The sequence below is a fragment of the Triticum dicoccoides genome, chromosome 1B (assembly GCF_002162155.2).
Source record: "Triticum dicoccoides isolate Atlit2015 ecotype Zavitan chromosome 1B, WEW_v2.0, whole genome shotgun sequence".
Taxonomy (NCBI): Eukaryota; Viridiplantae; Streptophyta; class Magnoliopsida; order Poales; family Poaceae; genus Triticum; species Triticum dicoccoides.
This window is the reverse complement of record NC_041381.1, coordinates 533,125,121-533,148,609: the sequence shown is the minus strand read 5'-3', so window position 1 is coordinate 533,148,609 and position 23,489 is coordinate 533,125,121.

The window sequence follows — 23,489 nt, the reverse complement described above, 5'->3', positions numbered from 1 at the left end:
ATGCTGTGTACCGCACCGGAAGTGTGCCTTGCCATGAGTCAGTCAAGGGGTACAAGAATGATCCAGGAATGGATCATTGGACAGCGGTCAAAATTTTCCTTGGAGTAAATAAGGACATGTTTCTCGATTATGGAGGTGATAGAGAGTTCGACGTAAAGGGTTACGTCGATGCAAGCTTTAACACCTATCCGAATGACTCTGAGTAGCAAACCGAATACGTATAGTGGAGCAACCATTTGGAATAGCTCCAAGTGGAGAATGGTAGCAGCATTTACAATATGACCTAGAGATTTGCGAAGTACAGATGGATCTGAATGTTGCAGACCCGTTGACTAAAACCTCTCTCACAAGCAAAACATGATCAAACCCCAGAACTCATTGAGTCTAAATCACATAATGATGTGAACTAGTTTAATGACACTAGTAAACTCTTTGGATGTTGGTCACATGGCGATGTGACCTGTGAGTGTTAATCACATGGCGATGTGAACTAGATTATTGACTCTAGTGCAAGTGGGAGACTGTTGTAAATATGCCCTAGAGGCAATAATAAATTAGTTATTATTATATTTCCTTGTTCATGATAATCGTTTATTATCCATGCTATAATTGTATTGATAGGAAACTCAGATACATGTGTGCATACATAGACAACACCATGTCCCTAGTAAGCCTCTTATTGACTAGCTCGTTGATCAATAGATGGTTACGGTTTCCTGACCATGGACATTGGATGTCGTTGATAACGGGATCACATCATTAGGAGAATGATGTGATGGACAAGACCCAATCCTAAGCCTAGCACAAAGATCGTGTAGTTCGTATGCTAAAGCTTTTCTAATGTCAAGTATCTTTTCCTTAGACCATGAGATTGTGCAACTCCCGGATACCGTAGCAATGCTTTGGGTGTACCAAACGTCACAACATAACTGGGTCGCTATAAAGGTGCACTACAGGTATCTCCAAAAGTGTCTGTTAGGTTGGCACGAATCGAGACTGGGATTTGTCACTCCGTGTGACGGAGAGGTATCTCTGGGCCCACTCGGTAGGACATCATCAAAATGTGCACAATGTGACCAAGGGGTTGATCACGGGATGATGTGTTACGGAACGAGTAAGGAGACTTGCCGGTAACGAGATTGAACAAGGTATCGGTATACCGACGATCGAATCTCGGGCAAGTATAATACCACTAGACAAAGGGAATTGTATACGGGATTGATTGAGTCCTTGACATCGTGGTTCATCCGATGAGATCATCGTGGAACATGTGGGAGCCAACATGGGTATCCAGATCCCGCTGCTGGTTATTGACCGGAGAACATCTCGGTCATGTCTACATGTCTCCCGAACCCGTAGGGTCTACACACTTAAGGTTCGATGACGCTAGGGTTATAAAGGAAGTTTGTATGTGGTTACCGAATGTTGTTCGGAGTCCCGGATGAGATCCCGGACGTCACGATGAGTTCCGAAATGGTCCGGTGGTAAAGATTTATATATGGGAAGTTCTGTTTTGGTCACCGGAAAAGTTTCGGGGTTTATCGGTAACGTACTGGGACCACCGGGAGGGTCCCGGGGGTCCACCAAGTGGGGCCACCGGCCCCGGAGGGCTGCATGGGCCAAGTGTGGGAGGGGACCAGCCCCAGGTGGGCTGGTGCGCCCCCCCCACAAGGTCCCAAGGCGCCTAGGGTTTGGGGGAGGGAGCAAACCCACCTAACTTGGGGGGCAAGTTTCCCCTCTTCCCCCCCTTGGCCGCACCCTAGATGGGATTGGGGGCAGCCGCACCCCTTGGGGTGAAAACCCTAGAGGGGGCGCACCCCCTCCCTCTCCCCTATATATAGTTGAGGTCTTGAGGGCTGCCAACACATGAGTTTTGACCTCTCCCTGGTGAAGCCCTACCTCTCTCCCTTCTCCTCTCCCGCGGTGCTTGGCGAAGCCCTGCTGGATCACCACGCTCCTCCATCACCACCACGCCGTTGTGCTGCTACTGGATGGAGTCTTCCTCAACCTCTCCCTCTCTCCTTGCTGGATCAAGGCGTGGGAGACGTCACCGGGCTGTACGTGTGTTGAACACGGAGGTGCCGTCCGTTCGGCACTCGGATCTCCGGTGATTTGGATCACGACGAGTACGACTCCTTCAACCCCATTCTCTTGAACGCTTCCGCTTAGCAATCTACAAGGGTATGTAGATGCACTCTCCTTCCCCTCATTGCTGGTTTCTCCATAGATAGATCTTGGTGACACGTAGGAAAATTTTGAATTTCTGCTACGTTCCCCAACATATGGTTCTTCCGGCGAGTGAAAATTGCCATCATGCAGGACCGACCAAACGTATGTGTCATTCATTACAGACATGCTGGTATATTGAAGGTCGTTAAGACACTAAGTAATCCAACAGTTGATGAACCAACACCTTGGAGGGACTTGCAGAGCCGGTGGGGCATGAGCCATCTTGGGGCTAATTTTTTTCTCACAGTTCAAGAACAAGCGGTTGATGAACTTGTTCAAAAATTTATGCAAGCAGAACCAGCATCGCAAATATGGATTTATTTGGTCAAAACTAGATGAGTTTACTAAGAAGCAGGTCCGTGCAAGGAAGAAAATGGAACAAGATCAGGTTAAATTAGCAGCACTCATCGCGGAGCTAGAGGAGCCAGTAGGTCTCTGTGACTTGCCAGGAATTGACCCTCCTAATACTAAGATAAAGAAGGGGGGGGGGCAATAAACAATTTTTCTGAGTGAATAGAGAAAGAGCCTCCAGTGAATTGGTCTTTGCTGCATGACACCCATGGAGCTAGGTATGGCCACATGACAACCAATCTTGCAGAGGTGTATAACTTTGTACTCAGAGGGAATTGAGCATTTCCACTCACAGCTATTGTGGAGGCCTTATTGCATGGCACTTTGAGATATTTCAGAGAAAGGCATGAGTTAGCAAGGAAGCATATTGCAGATAATCGCAACACACCTTATTGTAGCCGTGTCATGGAGTACATGGAAAAGAAGATAGAAAATCAAAGAAGCACACTGTCAGACTCATAGGCAATCAGGAAAGGAGGTATGAGGTCCAGCTCCCTACCGATGGTTTTGATTCTGCAAATGAGGTGAAGACGCACGAGGTAAAAATTGGAACAAAATTTTATCCAACCTGTGAGTGTACATGCAACAAACTGAAGTTGTTGCACCTACCTTGCTCACATGTGTTGGCTGCCTGTGGCCAGATTGAGTTGGACGCTTTCTCCTTCGTGTCCCCATACTATTTAAAAGAGGTAGTACTCAACACATGGACATGTGAGATGACAGGGTTTAGAGTCATCGGCAATTTCAACAAGGTAAATGATGGTGACCGAGTATTGATAATCCCCAAGTGCAGGGAATCATCGTAGCTCCCAAAGGTGGAAGTGATAAGTATGGAGTGTCGAACCCACAAGGAGCTAAAGGTAAGATCAGTATTCTCTCAAGCCCTATCTGCCACTGATATGACTCTACGTGCACCGAACGTTTGCTTCCAACTAGAAACAAGAAATAAAACTGTGTTGTGGGTATAAAGAGGATAACTTTGTATGATATCGGAGAGCTAAAATATAAAAGTAGGTGCTGTTATCATGAAGTTAGAATATAATACTAAATAATATAAATAGCAAATGTGGAATAATGGTGGATCGGTGTGCGGAATTGTCCTAGGCAATTGTTAACAAGACCGGTAGTCACTATTGCAATTTCATATGAGGGAGAGGCAAAAGCTAACATAATTTCTCTACTTGGATCATAAGCACTTATGATTGGAACTCTAGCAAGCGTCCGCAAATACTAAATATCATTAAGGTAAAACCCAACCATAGCATTAAAGCATCAAGTCCTATTTATTCCCATACGCAACAACCCCTCTTACTCGGGTTCGTGTTTCCGTCACTCACCAACCCACTATAAGCGAATCATGAACGTATTGCAACACCCTACATCGGGAATCCCTCACGCTTGCACGACACGGAGGGCACCATAGGACAACATCAAAGTGAAACATACAACTCATACCAATCTAGATCATCAATCAACCCAAAGACAAAAGATATCTACTCAAAACATCATAGGATGGCAACACATCATTGGATCATAATATGTGGCATAAAGCACCATGTTCAAGTAGGGATTACAGCAAGGTGCGGGAGAGTGGACCGCGTAAAAGATATGAGGATGGTGATGATGATGATGTTGATGTTGATGAAGACGATCACCGTGGCGATGATTCCCCTCCCGATGGCACTTCGGTGCCACCAAGAGAGAGGAGGAGAGGTTCTCCCCCTTGTGCTTCCTCCTCCATGGCTTTCCCCCTCCGGTCCTTGGCCTTTATGGAGATGATGGCCCCTCCGAGATCCTCCTCCATGGCCTCTGGTGATGGTGGCCCCCTCCGGCAGGGTCCTAGAGAGGGCCTAGATTGATTTCTCGTGGCTACAGAGGCTTGCGGCGGCGGAACTTCTGATCTAGGTTAATTCCCGAAAGTTTCAGTATTTATAGGAATTATTGACGTTGGTTTCACGTCAGGGGGGTCTCAGGGCCGTCCACGAGACAGTGGGCAAGACAGGGGGGATCTTCTGGCCCAACTCCGATGCTCCTGGTCTTCTTTTGGTCCATAAAAAATCCTCAAAAATTGGCACATCATTTGGACTCCGTTTGGTATCCCTTTTCTGTAAAACACAAAAACAAGGAGAAAACAAAAACTGGCACTAGGCTCTAGGTCAATAGGTTAGTCCCAAAAATCATATAAAATGATATATAAATGCATATAAAACACCATTGATGGGTAATATAATAGCATGAATACTTCATAAATTATAGATACGTTGGAGACGTATCAAGTATACATCCCGGATCCAGAACTTTGCTAAATAAGTAGGGGCAAACGGAAGGCCCGTCGCATCGGAAATGATATGGACCAATCTGAAGCTGGTGGAGCAACCAGACAATGTTTGTTATGTGCAGCTTATGGGCTTCCACATAACAAACAGTGCTTCCACATCGACGAGTGCTTCCACATCGACGACTGAGACAACAGGAGCAAGAGGCGGACGTGGTCGTGGCAGTCGAGGCCGAAGGGGAGGATGAGGAAGAAATAACTCATAGGCTATATAATGTGTCATAATGTATTGTAATATGTTTTAATTTGTAATATGTGTGGACTATGTTTTAATTTGTAATATGTCTGGACTATGTTTTAATTTGCAATATGTCTGAACTATGTTCTAATTTGTAATATGTCTGGACTATGTTTTATTTTGTAATATGTCTGAACTATGTTTTACTTTGTAATATGTTTGCACCTAAGATTTGTTGTTTGAATTGCAGATATGTCTTCATATCCATTGCTTAATGGTAATATTGATAGAGGGCACTGGGCCGCCCTTATGGAAGCGGGCAAGAAGTTAGACATGTTGGTCACTCGCACCCCAAAGTGTAACTAGATGGTACACCCTTTATGGGCTAATAGGTATGTGTGCATATAATGGAATCCATATAATGACTTACTAATGTTTGACATACTTTTGATTGCCTCTAACAGTATGCTATATTCTCTTTATTTTGTAGGTTAAGTTGGGCTGGACTTCTACCCTTGGCACGACTGGTTGAGGGTACATTGGATGAGTGGATTAATGGTCCGGACTTAGATGAGGCAGGTGAACCAACGCAGTTACACAAGAGGCAAGTGAAATGTTTCTCTTACGACAAGTCACTCCTTACCTGCTTAGTAGATAAATGGAGACCAGAGACACATACGTTTCACTTTCCCTGGGGAGAGATGGCGCCTACTTTATAGGATGTGTCTTGCTTGTTGGGATTACCTCTAGTCGGTGCTGCCATAGGTCCTTTAGAGGCAGAACCTGGTTGGCTAGCATCGATGCAGACATGTTTTTTGGCTGCGGTGCCAACTGCTACGGGCATAGACAACGATCCTCAGGAGCCTCTTTTTAGATGGTTGAGGCAGTTTCAGGTAAACTTCACGACCACTTAAACAAATGTTGTTTCTATAGTTGCCCGATGTTCATGCAATCATTTCATTTCTATGTAGATTGTCTCGTTAGGATATCCCGATGTTCAATTGTCAAAGGCATAGATTGACCGATCACTATAGGCATATATTCTTTGGCTGTTCGACAATACAATGTTCACGGAGAACCACGTGACCACTGTCGATGCACGACTCATCGGTATTGCATGAGAGATAGCTGACACATGTTGCCTTGGGGACATTCTGCAGAGGAGTTTTGGTTCTACTGTGTTAGCGGCTACGTACAGAGGTCTATGCAAAGCTTGCTTGCTGAAGTCTAGAAAATCAGGTCTTGTTGGATGTCCATTATTGTTGCAGCTCTGGTCATACGAGAGATTCCCTATTGGATGACCCTATGTCTATGTTGATAAACCTTTTGGTTTGGAGGACATATCTGGGACTTATGTGCCTTCTATCGGCGACTTACCTACTACGGGATTTGTTTGGGCACGGAGAGGGGTACTTTCATATTAAGTAACAATTAATTCGATTATTTGTTGCCATTCAATAGTCTAACTAATGCTTATTTGTTGTCATGCAGAGAGACAGTTTGCGCATAGCCCGGTCAGGAGCTGCTACCATCCTTCACGGTGCAGCTTGATAGTTTGCACGAGGATCAAGTTATCTGGGAGTCATAGTCGCATCAGGCTATATTATCTAGGTGCCCAGTTGGGATTTCTGGATTATGCACTAGAGATTGGCACTATTGGATGACCAAGGCCAAGTTGGTGTTTGACATGACGGTTGAGGAGATGGTTCTTCATAGGGTGATGAGACAGTTCGGTCTATGTCAAGAGCCTGACATTCCAGATATTCCACACTTACCAGAACAAGTTCACAAGTAAGTACTAATACTATTTTAGTTCTCAGCTCTACATTCAGAATATACGTAATCATGTAATGCGCATGTCAACCTTAGGCACAGTCGCGTAGGAGGAAACAAGTCCATGGCTTAATGGCTTCAGAGCATTACCCCCCTATGTTGACGAATGGACTACCGCACCGACAAATATCTGGAATAAGGTTCGGCCTTTTGACTGTGACAAGTTCGGGTTGTATCTGTAGCATTACCGACATACAAAGAGGATCTACTTGGTTCCATTAGCTGCTCCTGATCAGATTGAAGTCCCTCTCACCAGCGATATGTGCCATGGTTCTCATATGTTAAGTATTTTCTTAACCTAGACATATTAATTTGGTTAACTATTCATGTTGTCTGCCATACAACAAGGATCTAATTGGTTAACTTCATGTACAGGGTGACTTGGCAAGCGAGGCGCGAGAGGAGGTTTCCGCTTTAATGCATCCCTTTCAGAGGGGAGAATCTATCCCACCGCAAGAGCACGTCTCATGGTTGAGGCGTCTTGATGACAAGCTATGCGGGATTTATGCAGCTATTACGCGTAGACGATGTTTGGATGTTGTAGTTCCTCATCCTGCACGTCGTCCACCATGCCCCTCTCTACAACATTTAGAACCATGACCCTCTGTGCACCATTCAGAACCACGACCCTCTGTGCACCGTTCAGAACCTCATCCTTCACAGCCAGGGAGCTCTTCCTGGCATCAACCACCTCCTTCACAACCAGAGAGCTCTTCCTAGCATCAGCCACGTCCTTCACAACCAGGGAGCGCTTACTGGCATCAGTAGATGGAACTAGGTAACATTAATTACTACATTCTTTTCAACATTGTAGTAACCGTTCATGCATTCTGTGCAGTCACTGATGCTTAGTGGTGGTGTTTCGTTCATGCATTTGTATCAATTTTACATGTTTTACTTTACCGTAGGCAGCAACCAGTCACAGTCGTTCATGCATTCAGTGCAATCACCGATGCTTAGTGGTGGTGCTTCATTCTTAGAGGGTGACGATGATGATGATGACCAAGCTGCAAACACTTATGACTTCTCCCAGACAGTGTTTCACACTCCACCACGACCACCATTGCAGGAGGCACAGACAGTGACAGACGAGGTTATCTATGGTCGTGGTTATCATGAGCATGGTCCACCGTCTCAGCACTTATCGCCTTCCGGTCCTCGCCCGAGGAAGACCCAGATTCGTTGTCGTCCCCTGCAGTAATATGGTTATCTATGTATGAGTCATTATCTATGTTAGTTTCAGACTATTCGCATCTGTGAGTCAGTAGCTATGTATGAAACATGCTTCATGTATGTGCTACTATCGCACTTGCTTCTATCTGATTAGGAGACATATATCGTTTTATGTATGCGAGAGACATATTATTAATTCGCATTGTTATTCCAGTTACATTTCCAATCAGACTACAACCAATAATTAAGATACAAGTACATCTGAATTAAACGGTAGAGCTAAACTTAAAAATACAACTTACATACTACATGAAGGCATCATGGTCATCCTCCGCCGATGCAACACTCTTTCCCTTCGACGATGCAGTACTCTTGCCCTTCGCCGATGCAGAACTCTTGCCGTTCGACGATGCGGTACTCTTGCCTTTCGTCGATGCATCACTCTTGCCCTGCGACGATGCGGTACTCTTGCCCTTCGATGGTGCGGTACTCTTTTCCTTCGTGCTTAGCATGAAGATATCGTCTTCGTCTTTGCTGTCGGCAGTCCATAAAAATGTATGCTCTGCTGCAATCCTTAAGAAAGTTTCACTCTTCGTCTGCACTACCTTCTTCCACCTTCCATGCAACCTAAGAAGTTCTTTACATACCTCCTCATAGGTCCTTTCAGTCCACCCAGACCTACTTAATGCGTGAGCCAACTCATTCAGTATGGTGTCACTACCGAGGAGTTCGTCCCATGGAACTATCCTATTGTCCATCCTGAAATTGGTGGCTAGCCTCAGAAGACATTTGCTCATCTCAGGGTGAAAACTATGATCGAAAGGATAACCGGACATCTCGAGTACACTAAACTAGACTGCTTACCCACCTTCGTGTGAAGGGGGTTTTATAGGTAGAGAGAAGAAAATGGCGGGAAATAACGAATGCAGTATGGAGGGGAAGATTTGGCGGGAACTGATGGCGGGAAAGGGTTGGCGGAACATATGGCGGGAAAGGGTTAGCGGGAAACGGGTGGCGGGAACATATGGAGGGAAAGAGTTGGCGAGAAAGTTTTGAGTGAAAGATTTGCGCGAAAATATTTTTTCCAATGCCTAAGATGGGTAATGGTTGCACAACATTAATAAGTCAAAATAAAAAAATCATTTCGGCCTAACATAAGCCGAAGAGCGCACTCATGTAACTTCGGCCTCCCGTTCACGCGAAAAGGTCGGTCCCAAGGACTCTTCAGCCTGCTGCGGACCAAAGAGTAAGCCAAAATTCAATAAAAAAAATACCATTTCGGCCTAACATAAGCCGAAGAGCGCACCCATGTAACTTCGGCCTCCCGTTCACGCAAAAAGGTGGGTCCCAGGGACTCTTCGGCCTGCTACTGACCAAAGAGTACTCTTCGGCCTACTATTGACCAAAGACCTCTTCAGCCCAGCTACGGATCACTTCGACCAATCCGCGGCCAAAGAGCTCTTTTCAGCCCACAGCTGACTGAAGACACCCTCTTTGGCCCACACGAGGCCGATGGGGTCATAGTTTTGATTTTTTTTGCATTAGTTGCTATAGTTTCCGAATTTGCTATAAAAACCTGATAGTTTTGAAAAAAAAGTCGATAACTTGTGTGTTTGTGGTGGTTTTTGCCTGATTTTTTGTTAATTAACTAGACATATCTCTTCTTAATTAATAGATGAGGCAAATCTTTTGCCATCATTTTAGAAAATAAACATCGAAATTTACCAATATTGTTGTCAGAGGTGATTACTATATCTTGTCTTTTGGGAGAGAACATGAGAGCTTTATTAAATGTTTAATTTTACGGGACTGCAGCTTTGAGCCTTTTATCATGGGCTTCAAGAGCCATACATTTTTTTCTAGAAAAGGAGGATGACCCCCGGCATCTACATCTGGAAGATGCATGTGGCCACTTTATTGATTATTCTCGAGGACCTTACAAAGTATTACAACAATATGCCTGAATCCGCCATCTTGGCAACATGTGCCGCTACTCCTATCCATATGATGAAGGGGTGCAAGCTGGGCCAAATACCCAGACCTCTCACCTAATCCTATCATCAAAATCTGGAAGCCCCAGCCGAGCCACATACCGGGTCTGGGGCACAAACCGGTGTGACACACTCACATGTGTCGTCGCCGCCATCTTCCACAGGTCTGTCTTCAGAGCAAATATTGAGGCTTCTACCTTGTCCGGCCTCTCTGCCATCGATGCTACCATGACGCCAGACAGCTACCGCCACCCGCGCGAGTCCATCTCCGTGCATCGGGCACCGAGTCTCCATTGTGCCCCGCCGCCGAGATCCGTCGTCATCAATGGGAAAGATGAAGCACCACTCCTCCTCTTGTTCCCTCTAGCTAGCACTTTCTCCAAAACAATGCCCCCCTGGAGTGAGAACGACACCAAAAACATCGTCATCGTCTGAGACCCAGATATAGGGTTTCCTTCGGAACCTCCAGATCAGGTTGACGTGACCTGCAATGACGATGCCTCAATAAGGGAATGACGTCCGAGACGCCGCCATCGTCCGCCATGACCGCAGTCAGACGCGATTTTCACCGGAAGCCACGTCGTCCCGATCTCGTGGCTGGCTAGAACCGAGCATAGCCTCGCCACAAAGACATACGCCACCGTCAGTATTCCGACGGAGATCCGTCATCTCCTCACCAGTCCCTCCATGCGCCGCCGGTCGGCAGAAGGCCACCCCACGGCGGATCCGATCGGGGTGTTGGATCCGCAGCCACCGACATCACCATCTCCACACAGATCAGCCAACCCTGCCGGATGGGTCCCTGCCACCGCCACCGCCCATTTCAGGGCCGCCGCTCCACCGACCATGGTGCTTCGGCCACCGCCGCACGGCATGGGGTCACCGCCCTAGCCGCCGCCTTCGGACTCCCACGAGAGGTTCCGCCTCTGCCTCCTCAGATGAGATCCCGCAACATCCACCCACTTAGGTCCCTTCAGCGCCGGGCCAGCCGCTACCACAGCCCACGCCGGCGGCAGCGGCGGCAGGAGGAGGCACAAGGGGCAGCCTACAGCGCTAGGGCTAAGGGGCCCCTAGAGTCACCTAGGGGTAAGCGACACGAGGGGGAAGTGCCCTTGGTGTCGCCCATACATGTCTCTCAAAGAAACAAAATCCAAATACTCACTCGTGGTGCCTTATTATAAATCCAAATGGTCACTCACGGTGCCTTATTATTAATCTAGGCACTAAATGGGAAAATGATGTCCTTAAATAATGTATTCGTCCAGTTGTCAGTTTAGTTTGTTCACAATGGTGCAGAACTGCAGTTGATGTTAGATGGTGGGCACAGTAAGGCAAGCCACAACGTTATTAATCAACACTAAATTAACTCTGGTTCCACAGAAGGAGAAACCTCTTCTGTCGATGGCTTGCAAAACTAGAAATTCTCGCTATGGAAGTTGAATTTTGTGCTTGATTTTCTTGAAAATTTCTTAGCGAGCTCGCATAGCTTGTTCGTGAGCACTGGCTCGCCACAATAGAACACTCCTACGATATCCAAGAAACACATAGTTAGTGTCAGTTTAGAAAAGTACATGCACTAACAATGTTGCTAACCTGTATGAGGTTATGATTGCACGATTTATTTCTCTTCGTGCATAGACACATATATATGATGTACAAAGATGGGCCACGGACCTAAACTATACAGGGAGTAGGAGGCGGGCTTGCAGTTAAGCATGCCGTGGCTGACACAAAGACTAGACCGGAACTCCTCAAATGATGTCGTAGGCAAGCCCTTGGTCATAATATCGACAAATTGTTGGGAAGTAGGGACGTGTAAAACACGAATATGGACAAGGGCCACCTGTTCCCGAACAAAATGAACATCCAACTCAATATGCTTGGTCCCTCGATGATGCACCGGGTTAGTGGAGAGGTAGACCGTCGAGACGTTGTCACAATAGATCACGATGGCACGGTCAACAGGGCAAGAGAGCTCCTGAAGTAGCTGGCGAAGCCATGAACACTCGGTGATGATGTTGGCCACCGCACGATACTCAGCCTCAGCACTGGAACGGGAGATCATATGCTGCCGCTTGGATGACCATGAGATAAGTGAGGGTCCAAGGTAGAAACAATAGCTCGAAGTGGAGCGACGAGTGTCAGGGCAGCCCGCCCAGTATGCATCGGAGTAGGCGGTGAGGGCGCTGTCGGCGGAGGTGTGAAGCGTGACACCAAGATCCATAATGCCCCAGATATAGCGGAGAATCCGCTTGATGGCAGCCAAGTGAACATCTTGAGGAGCATGCATATGAAGACACACCTGCTGCACAACATACTAGATCTCCGGTCGAGTCAGAGTGAGGTACTGGAGAGCACCAATGATAGACCGATAGAAAGCAGCATCTGAAACAGGAGAACATCCATGGCAGAAAGCTTGGCATTCGTATCAACAGGCGTAGCAGTGGGCTTGCAGTTAAGCATGCTGGTGCACTCTAGGAGCTCATGAGCGTACTTCCGCTGATGAAGGAAGAAGCCATCCGGACGGTGCACCACCTCGACATCAAGGAAGTAGTGCAAAGGACCCAAGTCCTTGATGGCGAACTCAGCCGAAGACGAGCCGTGAGCTGACTGAGGAGACCGGCCGTACATGCCGTCAGGATGATGTCGTTGACACAGAGCAGCAAGTAGGCTGTGTCAGAGCCCTAATGGTAGACAAAGAGCAAGGCAACCGAGCGGGTAGAGCGGAACCCAAGCTGCTGGAGAAACACCACGATGCACTGGTACCAAGCACGCGGAGCCTGCTTGAGTCCGTACAAAGACCGCGAAAGCAGGCACACGTGGCCGGGAAGCGCCGAGTCAACAAACCCGGTAGGCTGCTGGCAAAAGACCTGCTCCTCGAGGTGACCATGGAGGAAGGTGTTGGAGACGTCCATCTGGTGCACCGGGCAAGCACGGGAGACCGCAAGGTGGAGAACCATGCGTATCATGTCGGGTTTGACGACCAGGGCGAAGGTGTTGGTGAAGTCGATGCCAGCATGCCATCGGAAGCCACAAATGACCCAGCTCGCTTTGTAGCGATCAAGGGTACCATCAGGACGGAGCTTGTGTTTAAAGACCCACTTCCCGGTAATCACGTTGGCGTGTCGGGGACGGGGAACAAGCTGCCACGTCCGGTGGCACAACAGGGCATCAAACTCCTCTTGCATTGCAACCATCCAGAGCAGGTCATGAAGAGCGTCTCGAATGGAGGACGGCAACGGCGATGGCTCAGATGTGGATGCCACATGGACGTAGTCATCCGAGGCGTAGCGTGAGCTCGAGCGAAAAACGCCCGTATGGGCACGGGTGACTGGACCGGCCACAGGTGCCGAGGGGGCTGGGGGCGCCGAGGGGGCCGCGGGCACAGGGGGCGCCAGGGGGTCCGCGGGCACCGAGGGGGCCGCGGGTGCCGAGGAGTTCGCGGGCGCCAACGTCGGGGGCGCCTGTGCCGCGGCTGTAGGAGGCACCGCATGCGGGGGGCGCACCTCAAAGCCAGGGGAAGGGCCAAGAGAGGCGCACGAGCTCCCTGGGAGAGGCGTCAAGGATCTCGCGTTACCGGTGGCGGGAGGAACAGCCGGGGGTACGTGCTGAAATGGAAACACATGCTCATCAAAGTAAACGTGCCGGGAAGTGAACAGACGGTGGGAGACGAGATCGTAGCACCGATACCCCTTGGAGTTGGAGGGGTAGCCGATGAAGATGCAAGAGACATAACGAGGTGCGAGTTTGTGAGGAGCGGAGTCGGTAGTGCTAGGATAGCAAAGGCACCCGAAAATATGCAAGCCATCATAAGATGGGGGCGTACAACTGAAACTGAAACTCCTAAGAATATGACGAAGTGTGACGGGGTTGGGATGACCCAAACGAGCATGCCAGAGATCGATGCCGGCAGAGAGAGCACCAGGTGCGGTGGTGGAGGTGGACGACGGATGCACCAGATAGAGCTCGTCAAGGCTATCACATCGGTGAAGTACGAGCGTCCTTGACACAAAAACCAAGCTCGCCAAATTCAATAGTAACAGGATTTTCATGAGTTAAACAACGAACGGAAACAAGGTTCTTAATAAGATGAGGTGACACAAGTATGTTAGACAAAGTAATAGGCATGGAATTGGAAGGAAAAGAAGTGTGCCAAACATGGGTGATAGGGAGTGTGGAACCACCGCCGACAATGATGCGGCGATCAGTGGTGATGGGAGTGAAAGAGGCAAGATTACCAAGATGAGCAAACATGTGAGCCGTAGCCCCGGTGTCCATGTACCAATCACCACCTCCAGTGTAGGCGCGGTGTGCAGCACGACGAGGAGCGCCGGATCGCAAGGCGCGGGCGGCATGGCCGGCGAGGGCGGTGGCGGGGCCGCAGGGAGACCATAGGTGCCTCTCAGCTGCGGTAGTGGTTATCCTCCGCACCGCTGCGGAGCCGTGTAGTACACCTGATGCGCCGATGAGTGATATGTCTGCATCGTATCTATAATTTTTGATTGTTTCATGCCAATATTATTCAACTTTCACATACTTTTGGCAACTTTTTATATGATTTATTTGGACTAACTTACTTATCTAGTACCCAGTGCTAGTTCCTGTTTGTTACCTGTTTTTGTATTGCAGAAAATCCATATCAAATGAAGTCCAAACGTGATGCAACTCTACGGAGAATTATGTTGGAATTTTTGTAAATTCTAGGAGGTAGAATCAACGTAAACGGAGGCCCGAGGCCACCACAACCCACCATGGCACGCCACCAGGCCCAGGCGCACCCTGGTGTATCGTTCCCTCCTTGAACGTCAGTTGGAGCTATACTTCGGGCGTAAGGAAGCTTATATCCGGAAAAAATCGTGTAAAAAGATCAACGCAATCGGAGTTACGGATCTCTGGGAATTTAAGAAACCATGAAGGGCCAGATCTGGAAAACGCGAAACAGAAGAGGACAGAGAGAGAGATCCAATCTCGGAGGGGCTCTCGCCCCTCCACAGCCATGGAGGCCATGGACCAGAGGGGGAACCCTCCTCCCATATAGGGGGGAGGCCAACAAAGAAGAAGGAGGGGGCTCTCTCCCCCTCTCTCCCGGTGGCACCGGAACGCCGCCGGGGCTAGGATTGTGACGACGATCTACATCAACAACCTTGCTACCGTCAACACCAACTTTCTCCCCCTCTATGTAGCCTCTCTTTCGCTTGACTTTTTGTTTGCTTGTGTGTTGGATTGCTTGTCGCGATGGCGTAGGATAATACCAAATTGTGTGACTTTTCCAATACCAATAATAATGATTTCCTTAGTACTCCGATTGCTCCTCTTAATGATGTTGACTCTTGTGAAATCAATGCTGCTTTGCTGAATCTTGTTATGGAAGATCAATTCTCCGGCCTTCCTAGTGAAGATGCCGCTACCCATCTAAACAACTTTCTTGATTTGTGTGAGATGCAAAAGAAGAAAGATACGGATAATGATATTGTTAAATTGAAGTTATTTCCGTTTTCACTTAGAGATCGTGCTAAAGTTTGGTTTTCGTCTTTGCCTAAGAATAGTATTGATTCATGGAATAAGTGCAAATATGCTTTCATCTCTAAGTATTTTCCTCCCGCTAAGATCATCTCTCTTAGGAACGATATTATGAATTTTAAACAACTTGATCATGAGCATGTTGCCCAATCTTGGGAAAGAATGAAATTGATGATTCGCAATTGCCCTACTCATGGTTGAACTTATGGATGATCATACAAATTTTTTATGCCGGATTGAATTTTGCTTCTACAAATCTTTTAGATTCGGCCGCGGGAGGCACTTTTATGGAAATCACCTTAGGATAAGCTACTAAACTCCTTGATAACATTATGGCTAATTATTCTCAATGGCACACCGAAAGATCTACTAGTAAAAAAGTGCATGCTATAGAAGAAATTAATGTTTTGAGTGGAAAGATGGATGAACTTATGAAATTCTTTGCTACTAAGAGTGCTCCTATTGATCCCAATGATATGCCTTTATCTACTTTAATTGAGAATAATAATGAATCTATGGATGTGAATTTTGTTGGTAGGAATAATTTTGGTAACAATGCTTATAGAGGAAACTTTAATCCTAGACCGTTCCCTAGTAATTCCTCTAATAATTATGGAAATTCCTACAACAACTCTTATGGAATTTTTTAATAAGATGCCCTCTAATTTTGAGAATAGTGTTAAAGAAATTATGATCTCTCAAAAGAATTTCAATGCTTTGCTTGAAGAAAAATTGCTCAAAGTTGATGATTTGGCTAGGAACATTGATAGACTTTCGCTTGATGTTGATTCTTTGAAACTTAGCTCTACTCCTCCTAAGCATGATATCAGTGAGTCTCTCAAAGCTATGACAATTTCCATTGATGAGTGCAAAGAAAGAACCGCTAGATTGCGTGCTAAGAAAGATTGCTTTGTAAAAGCGTGTTCTTCTAGTTTCCATGAAAATAATGATGAAGATCTAAAAGTTATTGATGTGTCCCCTATTAAATCCTTGTTTTGCAATATGAATATTAATAATGATGGGACTGGATATGAGTCAACTTTAGTTAAAAGGCGTCCCAATGATTCGGAGTTTGTAGATCTTGATGCTAAATTTGGTAAAAGTGGGATTGGAGAGGTCAAGACTTTAAATATCATTGAACCCACTATCTTGGATTTCAAGGAATTTAATTATGATAATTGTTCTTTAATAGATTGTATTTCCTTGTTGCAATCCATGTTGAATTCTCCTCATGCTTATAGTCAAAATAAAGCTTTTACCAAACATATTGTTGATGCCTTGATGCAATCCTATGAGGAAAAAACTTAATTTGGAAGTTTCTATACCTAGAAAACTCTATGATGAGTGGGAACCTACTATAAAGATTAAAATTACAGATCATGATGCTTTGTGTGATTTGGGTGCTAGTGTTTCCACGATTTCGAAAACTTTATGTGATATTCTAGGTTTCCATGATTTTGATGATTGCTCTTTAAATTTGCACCTTGCGGATTCTACCATTAAGAAACCTATGGGAAGGATCAATGATGTTCTTATTGTTTCAAATAGGAATTATGTGCCCGTAGATTTTATCGTTCTTGACATAGATGCAATCTTTCATGTCCTATTATTCTTGGTAAACCTTTCCTTAGAAGGATTGGTGCAATTATTGATATGAAGGAAGGGAATATTAGATTCAAATTTCCATTAAGGAAAGTCATGGAGCACTTTCCAATAAAGAAAGGTAAATTATCATATGAATCTATCATGCAAGCTACTTATGAATTGAGTGCCAAAGATGCACTACTTAGATCTATCCTCGCTTTTATGCCTAGCTTGGGGCGTTAAACAATAGCACTTGTTTGATGCAACCCAATTTTAATTTTGTTTTGTTTTTTTGCTTCTGTTTAGTAATAAACATTTCATCTAGCTTCTTTTTAGACGTGTTTTCATGTTTTAATTAGTGTTTGTGCCAAGTAAACCTATAGGATAACCTATGGTGATAGTTAATTTGATTCTGCTGAAAAACAGAAACTTTGCGCGCACGAAAATAATTTTAGTAATTCACAGAAACGTGATTTTGCATTGATTCTTTTTGCTTTAGATCAATAGACAAATTTCCTAGGACTTCCTATTTTGGTAGGATGTTTAGAGTTCCATAAGTATTCGAGAGTTACAGATTGCTACAGACTGTTCTGTTTTTGACAGATTCTGTTTTTCGTGTGTTGTTTGCTTACTTTGATGCATCTATGGCTAGTATCAAGGGGTATGAACCATAGAGAAGTTGGAATACATTAGGTTTAACACCAATATAAATAAATAATGAGTTCATTACAGTACCTTATGTGGTGGTTTTTCTTTCTTGCACTAACGGAGCTTATGAGATTTCCTGTTGAGTTTTGTGTTGTGAAGTTTTCAAGTTTTGGGTAAAGATTTGATGGACTATGGAATAAGGAGTGGCAAGAGCCTAAGCTTGTGGATGCCCATGGCACCGCAAGATATTCAAGGATAACCAAAAGCCTAAGCTTTGGGATGCCCTGGAAGGCATCCCCTCTTTCGTCTTCGTCTATCGGTAACTTTACTTGGAGCTATATTTTTATTCGCCACATGATATGTGTTTTGCTTGGAGCGTCTTGTATGATATTAGTCTTTGATTTTTATATTAACACAATAATCCTTGCTGTACACACCCTTTGGGAGAAGCCCACTTGATTAGAATTTATTAGAATACTCTATGTGCTTCACTTATATCTTTTGAGGTAGATATTTTTTGCTCTATGTGCTTCACTTATATCTTGTAGAGCATGGCGGTGGCTTGATTTTTTAGAAATTGTTGATATCTCATGCTTAACTTATATTATTTTGAGATTCTCTTAGAACAGCATCGTATTTGCTATGGTTATAAAATTGGTCCTAGAATGATGGGCATCCAAGTTGGGTATAATAAAAACTATCATAGAAAGTGAATTGGATGCTATGATCAATTTAATGCTTGATAATTGTTTTGAGATATAGAGGTGGTGATATTAGAGTCATGCTAGTTGGGTGATTATGAATTTAAATAATACTTGTGTTGAAGTTTGTGATTCCCGTAGCATGCACGTATGGTGAACCGCTTTGTGATGAAGTTGGAGCACAATTTTATTTATTGATTGTCTTCCTTATGAGTGGCGGTCGGGGACGAGCGATGGTCTTTTCCTACCAATCTACCCCCCTAGGAGCATGCGCATAGTACTTTGTTTTCAATGGCTTGTAGATTTTTGCAATAAGTATATGAGTTCTTTATGACTAATGTTGAGTCCATGGATTACACGCACTCTCACCTTCCACCATTGCTAGCCTCTCTTGTGCCGCGCAACCTTCGCCGGTACCATACACCCACCATATACCTTCCTCAAAACAGCCACCATACTTACCTATTATGGCATTTCCATAGCCATTCCGAGATATATTTCCATGCAACTTTCCACCGTTCCGTTTATATGACACGCATCATCATTGTCATATTGCTTTTGCATGATCATGTAGTTGACATCATATTTGTGGCAAGGCCACCTTCATAATTTTCATACATGTCACTCTTGATTCATTGCATATCCCGGTACACCGTCGGAGGCATTCATATAGAGTCATATCTTGTTTTAAGTATCGAGTTGTAATCTTGAGTCGTAAGTAAATAAAAGTGTGATGATCTTCATTATTAGAGCATTGTCCCAAGTGAGGAAAGGATGATGAAGACTATGATTCCCCCACAAGTCGGGATGAGACTTCGGACTTTATAAAAAAAAGAGGCCAAAGATCCCACCAAATGAAAAAAGGAGAAATTCCAAAAAAAGAGAAAGGCCAAATAAAAAAATAAAGAAAATGAGAGAAAAAGAGAGAAGGGACAATGCTACTATCCTTTTTACCACACTTGTGCTTCAAAGTAGAACCATGATCTTCATGATAGAGAGTCTCCTATGTTGTCACTTTCATATACTAGTGGGAATTTTTCATTATAGAACTTGGCTTGTATATTCCAATGATGGGCTTCCTCAAATGCCCTACGTCTTCGTGAGAAAGCAAATTGGATGCACACCCACTTAGTTTCTTTTGTTGAGCTTTCATACATTTATAACTCTAGTGCATCTATTGCATGGCAATCCCTACTCACTCACATTTATATCTATTAATGGGCATCTCCATAGCCCATTGATATGCCTAGTTGATGTGAGACTATATTCTCCTTTTTTGTCTTCTCCACAAAACCACCATTCTATTCCACATATAGTGCTATGTCCATGGCTCACGCTCATGTATTGTGTGAAAGTTGAAAAAGTTTGAGATTACTAAAGTATGAAACAATTGCTTGGCTTGTCATCGGGGTTGTGCATGATTAAATACTTTGTGTGATGAAGATAGAGCAACAGCCAGACTATATGATTTTGTAGGGATAACTTTCTTTAGCCATGTTATTTTGAGAAGACATAATTGCTTTGTTAGTATGCTTGAAGTATTACTATTTATTATGTCAATATGAACTTTTATTTTGAATCATTTGGATCTGAACATTCATGCCACAATAAAGAAAATTACATTGAGAATTATGCTAGGTAGCATTCCACATCAAAAATTCTGTTTTTATCATTTACCTACTCGAGGACGAGCAGGAATTAAGCTTGGGGATGCTTGATACGTCTCCAACGTATCTATAATTTTTGATTGTTCCATGCTATTATATTACCCGTTTTGGATGTTTATGGGCTTTACTTTACACTTTTATATCATTTTTGGGACTAACCTACTAACCGGAGGCCCAGCCCAAATTGCTGTTTTTTTTTGCCTATTTTAGTGTTTCAAAGGAAAGGAATATCAAACGGAGTCCAAACGGATTGAAACCTTCGGGAGCGATCTTTTTGGAACAAACATGGTCTAGGGGACTTGGAGTGGATGTCAAGCAACAATCGAGGCGGCCACGAGGGTGCCCGGTGCGCCCCCACCCTCGTGGGCCCCTCGAGCGTCCACCGACCTACTTCTTCCTCCTATATATACACACATACCCTGAAACCTTCAGAAGCGACCATGAAAACCTAATTCCACCACCACAACCTTCTGTATCCACGAGATCCCATGTTGGAGACTTCGCCGGCGCTCCGCCAGAGGGGGAATCGACCATGGAGGGCCTCTACATCATCTCCAAGGCCTCTCCGATGAGTTGTGAGTAGTTTACCACAGACCTTCGGGTCCATAGTTATTAGCTAGATGTCTTCTTCTTTCTCTTTGAATCTCAATACAAAGTTCTCGTTGATATTCTTGGAGATCTATTTGATGTAACTCTTTTTGTGGTGTGTTTGTCGAGATCCGATGAATTGTGGGTTTATGATCAAGTTTATCTATGAGAAATATTTGAATCTCCTCTGAATTCTTTTATGTGTGATTAAGTTATCTTTGCAAGTCTCTTTGAATTATCAGTTTAGTTTGGCCTACTAGATTGATCTTTCTTTTAATGGGAGAAGTGCTTAGCTTTGGGTTCATACTTGCGGTGTCCTTTCCCAGTGACAGCAGGGGCAGCAAGGCACATATTGTATTGTTGCCATCGAGGATAAAAAGATGGGGTTTATATCATATTGCATGAGTTTATCCCTCTACATCATGTTATCTTTCTTAATGCGTTACTCTGTTCTTTATGAACTTAATACTCTAGATGCAGGTAGGAGTCGGTCGATTTGTGGAGTAATAGTAGTAGATGCAGGCAGGAGTCGGTCTACTTGTCACAGACGTGGTGCCTATATACATGATCATGCCTAGATAATCTCATAATTATTCGCTTTTCTATCAATTGCTGGACAGTAAATTGTTCACCCACCGTAATACTTATGCTATCTTGAGAGAAGCCACTAGTGAACCCTATGGCCCCTGGGTCTATCTTTTATCATATAAGCTTTCAATCTACTTTTATTTGCATCTTTTACTTTTCCAATCTATATCATAAAATACCAAAAATATTTATCTTATCTTATTATCTCTATCAGATCTCACTTTCGCAAGTGGTCGTGAAGGGATTGACAACCCCTTTATTGCGTTGGTTGCGAGGTTCTTGTTTGTTTGTGTAGGTGCGTGGAACTTTTGAGGAGCCTCCTACTGGATTGATACCTTGATTCTAAAAAAACTGAGGGAAATACTTACGCCACTTTGTTGCATCACCCTTTCCTCTTCAAGGAAAACCAACGCAGTCTCAAGACGTAGCACCCTCCGGCTCGCGCAAACGTGAGGGGGCCCCACTGTAGGGTGTTGCAATATGTTTATGGTTCGCTTACGATGGGTTGCGAGAGTGATAGAAACTTAAACCCGAGTAGGTGGGGTATGACGTATGGGAGTAAAGAGGACTTGATACTTAATGCTATGGTTGGGTTTCACGACCTTAATGATCTTTAGTAGTTGCGTATGCTTGCTAGAGTTCCAATCATAAGTGCATATGATCCAAGTAGATAAAGTATGTTAGCTCATGCCTCTCCCTCATATAAAATTACAAGAATGATTACCAGTACTTGTTATCGATTGCCTAGGGACAATGACTTTCTTATTGACGAAAGCTATCTACTTTTATTACCTTGCAATTTATTCTAAGTTTTATAATTGCAAAGTACACATAGTTTTATTCTCGCAAAATAGTTTCATACTGGTAAAGCAAACATCAAGCATGCGTAGAGTTGTATCGATGGTCGATAGAACTTCAGGGAATATTTGTTCTACCTTTAGCTCCTCGTTGGGTTCGACACTCTTACTTATCGAAAGAGGCTACAATTGATCCCCTATACTTGTGGGTTATCAGCGAGCGCGGCACGGGAAGGGTCGATGCAGGAGCCCGTGGAACCGACATGGTGTAGGCATGAACAACACCGGTCCACGGGTTGTAGCCGGAGGCCCATGGAGGGGGCACCTGAAACTGCTGCCGTTGCGGTTGCTGACGAGGCTGGCTGGCACCCTGCGGCTGCTGTTGCTGACTGCCGTAGCAGCCCCCACCGCGCCGGCCCCCGTGGCGCTGTACAGCGGGAGGGGCAGGCGGCCCATAGGGCAGCGGGAGCAGCCCCGACTGCTGGGTTGCCGGGTATGGCGGTGGCGGTAGGGATGCGGCCGGGGCGTGTAACGCCCCGGATCCGATGCGCCAGGTGTCTGCCAGTTATTCTCCGTCGTTGCCATGTCATTTGCTTGCGTGTTGCATTTTTCCATGTCATCATCTGCATTTTATCATGTCATCATGTGCATTTCTTTTTGCATACGTGTTCATCTCATGCATCCGAGCATTTTCCCCGTTGTCCGTTTTGCAATCCGGCGCTCCTATGTCCTCCGGCGTCTCCCTCTTCTCTCTTTTCGTGAGTGGGTGTTAAACATTCTCGGAATGGACCGAGGTTCGCCAAGTGGCCTTGGTATAGCACCGGTAGACCGCCTGTCAAGTTTCGTGCCATTTGGAGGTCGTTTGGTACTCCAACGGTTAACCGGGTAACCGCAAAAGCCTCTTTTGTTGCAGCCCAACACCCCCTCCAAAGTGGCCCAAAACCCATCTAACTCCCCTCCATGCTCTCGGTCATTTGATCACGATCGCGTGGCCGAAAACCGCTCCTCATTTGAACTCTCCTAACTCCCTCTACCTATAAATATGTGGCCTCCCCCGAAATTCCCGCAGTCCAAACCCTAGCAAAACTCCTCCGCGCCGCCGGACATGTCCATCCGCGCCGGACATGTCCGCCGGACACGTCGTTTCGCCCAATCAGGATCTGCCACGTCACTCCGCCGCCCCTCTCCTCCAACCGCGCCTCGCCACCTCATCCGCGCCGACCCTCTCTCTCTTCCGCCGCCGCCAGGGCCCGCGGGGCCCAGATCCGGCCCGTGGGACCCGAGCCGCCGACGGCCGCCGCCCATG